We start from the raw sequence: 6,000 nt of genomic DNA, 5'->3' as shown, positions 1-6,000 counted from the left end.
TCCTCCCAAGTGGCCTGTCCCCCTTTCCACTTTCTGTATACTTCCTTCTTCTGGTTGAGTTTTGCCAGGAGCTCCTTGCTCATCCATGCAGCTCTCCTGCCTCCTTTGCTTGACTTCTTACTCCAAGGGATGCACTGATCTTGAGCTTGGAGGAGGTGATGCTTGAATATTAACCGACTCTCTTGGACCCCCCTTCCTTCTAGGGCCCTAACCCATGGGATTCCTCCAAGTAGGTCCCTGAAGAGGCCAAAGTTTGCTCTCCTGAAGTCCAGGGTTGCGATCCTACTTAGTGCCCTGCCTCCTCCCTGCAGGATCCTGAACTCCATGATCTCATGGTCACTGCAGCCAAGGCTGCCCCTGACCTTCACATCTCCAACCAGTCCTTCTTTGCTTGTGTCGCATGAAAGGGAGGGACGGAAGGGCCTTCCTTATCTTTATAATTTATGTTTGCCTGCCAGAGCCCCCTGTTTGAGGACTTTCCCTGAGTCAGTTTCGCAAAGTAAAAAAGAATAAGATTTTATTAAAGTGACAGATACAACAGGTTTGGAATTGTCATTGATAAATGCACTTGCTGCTACAAATTTTCTTTCTATGAGCTCAAACTAACAATTAAGCGCTTTCAATAATTAATAATGTATTTTCCCAGGTAACGTTCGACGTTTGTTGGAGGCGCAAGTCTTACCAAAGAGGCGTCCCTGTTTGGGGGAGGGGAGAAGGAGGCTCGCTCCTCAGCGGTCTCCGGTGAACAGGTCGGGGGGTTCAGTTTTCTTCCCTTCCAAAAACTTCGGTGAGCTCTCCTCTGTTTTCTAGTTGCTGAAGGTGGGATGTGGAAGCACGGCAGAYATACTTCATTGGCCAGATTGCCATTTGCGCGGTTGTTGGGGGTATGCTCCCCTTATTTACATATCATTATGCAGCAAAGGGTGTGTTTTTTAATATGGTAAGCAGGGATAATGAGGCTAGGGGTACTATAGGTCAACAGTTAGTCCGTGAGCAGCAATTATTTTTTTGGGATGCAACCCTTTGTGGTCAGGGGCAGGCCATGATACCTCCATATCACTCCCTCCTCTGCCGTGCAGCTGGAACAAACTGTCTGGCCTTCACCAGCTAGTTTGTTACTCATGTTGCAAAAGGGTGGTGTGTTTTGTCTGCCATGTACTGTTTTTTCCTTTGTGCCCCCTTATCTTTCTCCCTGAATTCTCTCTTGATCCCACAGCTTGTTAGTACAAGGTCCAGCAGCACACCTCTCCTTGTTGGCTCCTCCACCACCTGTGTCAAAAAGTTATCATCAGTGCTCTGCGAGAACCTCCTGGACTGTGCCTAGCTGTGTTGTCTCTCCAGCAGATATCAGGGTGGTTAAAGTCTCCCATGAGAATCATGGGCCTGTGATCGTGAGGCTACTTCCAGTTGTCTGCAGAAGGCCTCATCGACTTCCTCTTCCTGATCAGGTGGCCTGTAGCAAACACCCACAACAGTGTCACCCATGCTAGCCTGCCCTTTTAATCCTTACCCATAAGCTCTTGACTCGTTCTTCATCCACCCCTAGGCACAGCTCAATACATTCCAGTTGCTCTCTCACATAAAGAGCAACTCCACCACCTCGCTTTCCTGGCCTGTCTTTCCTAAAAAGCACGTAGCCATCCATGATAGCACTCCAGTCATGCGAGCTATCCCACCATGTCTCTGTAATGGCAATGAGATCATGGCCCTGCGACCGCACACATATCTCTAGTTCTTCCTGTTTGTTCCCCATGCTGCGTGCATTGGTGTACAGGCATTTCAGAGAGGTGATCGAGCATGCAGGTTTCCCAGGAGGGATGCAAGAGGATCCTCCATAGCCATGTCCTGTGCGCACTTCCCTGGCTGCACGCACCCGCTGGAGGCATCCCAACTTGAGCCGCATTTTGCCARCTACCCTGGCACTATAACTCTCCCCTTCCCCCATCTTTCCTAGTTTAAAGCCCTCCTTACCAGGCTGGCCAACCTGTTGGCAAAGACACGTGTGCCCTGCTTAGTGAGGTGGATCCCATCTCTCGCCATCAGTTGTCGATCTTCAAACAGGGTCCCACGGTCGTAGAAACCAAAACCCTGTTGCCAACACCAGTGGTGCAGCCAGTTGTTAACTTGGAAAATCCGTCTCCTCCTCCTCCCATCCATCCCCCTCACTGGCAGGATTGAGGAGAAAATGACCTGGGCTCCCAGACCCTTGACCACCATCCCCAGAGCTCTGAAATCCTGTTAGATGGTTTCCAGTTTTCCCTTGGTATCATTAGTGCCCACATGGAAGAGCAGCAGAGGGTAACAGTCTGATGAGTGGACAAGCCTTGGCAGTCTTTGTATGACATCTTGTACACAAGCCCCTGGCCGGCAACAAACCTCTCTGGACAAGAGATCAGGTCAGCAGATAGGTGCCTCCATCCCCTGCACCAGGGAGTCACCCACAAGAATCACTCGCCACTTCTTCCCAATGTTCCCACAAGGCACAGGGTCTGTTGTCCCAGTTGCTTCCCTTGCAGCCATGTCCAGCTCCTCCTCATCCTGGAGGGCACTAAACCTGTTCTTTAATTGTAAGTCTTCAGGAAGAGTAGGAGCCTTTCTTCTCCTACGAGAAGTGACCAGTTTCCAGCCTTCTTCTACGGTGTTACATACTGTTTCACACAGCACAGAGCCTTCCAGCAACTCCACTGCTGTGGGGGGTTGGGACTCCTGGAGCTGTACAGTCTCCAAGAATACCCTATCTCCTGCTCATCCTCTCAGATGCTATGCAGCCTACTGACTTCCTCCCGTAACTCCCTTACCTGATGACGCAACTCGCCAACAGCAGCACACCTCCTGCAGGAGACCTGACTGTCAGCCCAGGCCTCCTGGAGAGGCCCCAAGCACTCCCTGCAGCCTGAGACCTGGAGAGCCGCATCAGCTGTCAGAGGGTCTGTCTGGGTCCAAGCCCCTAACACAGCCAACACAGTGACTCCAACAGCTACTGGGGAACATACTCTGTGGCATGTCATGACCATACTTGAAGAAGCGTACATTGCTGGGATTGGAAACGAAGGTGCCTTCTTACACCCTTCTGCACAAACTGCTGTGCAAACTGCTGCCTCTGTTCACTGCCTCTGGGAGCTGCACTCTCGGCCTGGCTCTTATATAGGCCTCTCCCCAGCACTGACTCCCAGGGAGCTTGACCCACCCTAATCAAGGGCCACCTGGATCAAAGGCCCCAACTCCCTCTGGTCAGGGGCAACCAAGAGAGCTCGTTAGCAGCAGCTACACCTAGCTAGAGCTTCTCCCAGGAGAAGTTAAGGCCTCCTGCAGTTGTCCTTGCCTAGCTCCCCTTTCCTGTTCACAGCAATCACCTTCTAGTTCCTCAGGGGTCCCCAGAAAGCCCCCAGAACTTCCAACAAGGTCCTCAAAAGTTCTAAGCAGAGCCCAGACGCTGCTGCGCAAACTGCTGCGTCTGTTCGCTGCTCTGTTAGCTGCACTCACCTCTCCTCGTTGGCTCCTCCACCACCTGTGTTGAAAAGTTATCATCAGTGCTCTGCAGGAATCTCCTGGACTGTTCATGCCTTGCTGTGTTGTCTTTCCAGCAGATATCAGGGTGGTTGAAGTCCCCCATGAGAACCAGCTTGATGCATTTTTGCCATGGAGATATCTGCTTTGTGTTGCTTGTGTTGCTCCCCAGGAGGACATTTAAAGATGTCCAAGTACATCTTCAGAGGCACTGTCAGGGGGCTTCCACCTCCCAGTTTCTTCCACTTCAGGCATTTTGGTTTCACCAAGGCAGAGCTTTGTGTCTCAGAACCACAAACTACCTCTGCTGTACACTGTGACTTACCCAAACACAGGCCCCTTGCTGGGGGAATCCTCCCCCAGCTCCCCCTTTAATTATGCTTTTTAGCATCTCCATGCTCATCTCTCCTCACCCAAAAAGATGCTCCCTTTTTATAGAGCAACCTGGCCTCCATCTCAAGCAAACACTGCTCTTGGTAAGCCATCAGATCTGGCCTCCACAGCATATCTTTGACTGTTTAGCCTGCTAGACTAAATCACTTTTATCACTTTTTTTTTTTTTTACCTTAATGGAGACAACAAAGACCCAGCTAACAAAAGCTAAGCAAATACAAAGTCAGTAAGTAATTCATGTTCTCAGTTGCTACCAGGGCAACAGGGAAGTCAGGCATAAGGTTCTTTGATAGGGAGAGAGATAAACATACATAGTCCATGTCCCCCAGCTAAGCTTTTTCCATCAATTACCAACTAGAGATTCTTGTGACTTTGTGGTTGTAAGGGGGTTGTAAGGGTGGGGGACAAAATTCCCTTTACAAATCTCATTAATGAAACATCAGTCTGATTCATGTCCCCTTCCCCCTGGGCTGGCTGTCAGGTTTCCTGCATGCAGTACCGCAGATGCTCAGTTACCTTAGCAGGAACGCCTAAGGGGGGACTGGGAGGACACCTTAAATGCCATAGAAATGGGTGTATTCTTACTCCTTACCTCTAAGACCATTGCAGTCTCTTGTACAGCAGAGCAGGTAGTGCTCAGATTCTGGCAAGAAGCAGAATATTGCCTTGGCACAAGCATTCCTCTATGGGGGCTAGTGCCTCCCCTGAAATTAAGCAATGGGTATTTTAAACTGCCCGTTACTGGGTTCTGAAATTGCTGATGGGAGGAGGGCATCGTGGCTAAGACCAGCTTATCTATTTGCTACACTCTGTCTGTGAGTTCCTCTTCCTCCTTCTACTCACTACTGCCCACAGATTCACATGATTAATTGAAACTAAAAGCTGCAATGAGCTCTGTGATCTCTCACAGTTTAACGGTCCTCGACCTCACTGAATTCTGAAGACTCAGCCTGAAAGTAACTTACGAGTTGCAGTTTCCCTATATGTGAACGGATAAAACCAGCCCAGTTTCACTGCATGCGGATAAAACCACAGGCAGCTCAGAGTCTACCCTCAACTTCTTGATTTTAGTGGACATTTTTCTTTATGGCGCCATCTTCTTTACTTTCTGATATTCAGTTGCATGCTTGTCTTAAGTTAGGTTTTTGGAGAGGGGTCCATATAAAGGACCGTTCCCACAGAAGTTAACAGATTTTTCCCATGGATTTGGTAACACAGGCCCAGGAGCTGTTGTTTCCCTATGCAGTGGGGAGGCTGAGGAGCAGAGGTGAGGCTGTCTGTTCAGGCAGGAAAAACTGAGAGGGAAGACTGCATAAAATGTTAATGACAATTCAGACTCCTGCTGATCGCAAGAGATGAGACCGCCCCTTCCCAGAGCCAGCGCTGCCCCAAACCGCGGGCAGGAGGACAGTCTCTGCATACATAGCATCCGTATCCTGGCCTCTCCGAAGGAACACCGAGGAACAAAGCAGTCGTCGTCTACTTTAAACATGCCAGAGCTGGAGCCCTCATTCCGCTTCCCAGAGGAGGAAGCAACAAGTGCCTTCCCTTATGGGCAGCGATGCAAGGGCAAGAAACCCAAGCAGGCAGCCTCGGAGCAACTGCCAACACTCCTGGACACAGGATTGCTGCTTGTACAGAGATATTTACATTTAATCAAGTACATTAAAGAGCATGCTAACATCACGTCATGTCGTTGGAAGCAGAGTCGTCAGCAGAAGGGAGCTGGACGTGGGTGGTGCTGCTGGCTGCCTGCCCCAAGCTCTCAGGGAGGACAGTGGTCCTCTGGCCTCCGGAGACATTGCCCCATTTGCAGAGGGGGTGAGTTATCTGGGCTGTGGGTGAGAATGGAGGAAGGGAGGAAAGGCCCCATTTGGGGTAGCGAAATAGTGTGACCCTCTTTGATAGGCCAGGCCAAGGACAGGCAACAAGGGGGTTTTGTTGGGCATGGGTTAAGGGGGAATGGCCAGCACATAGACGTAAGGATTAGGGTCTATAAAGCCTGACCCAACATGCACTGAAATCATCTGTGCACCAGGTAGAAAGCAGGTGGGCATAGCCCTACCTGGCAGCGGGAAGGGGTGAGGTGAACACATTTGG

Source organism: Apteryx rowi, unplaced genomic scaffold, assembly GCF_003343035.1.
Source record: "Apteryx rowi isolate R43461 unplaced genomic scaffold, aptRow1 scaffold_1212, whole genome shotgun sequence".
NCBI lineage: Eukaryota > Metazoa > Chordata > Aves > Apterygiformes > Apterygidae > Apteryx > Apteryx rowi.
Note: the sequence above shows the minus strand (reverse complement) of the source record.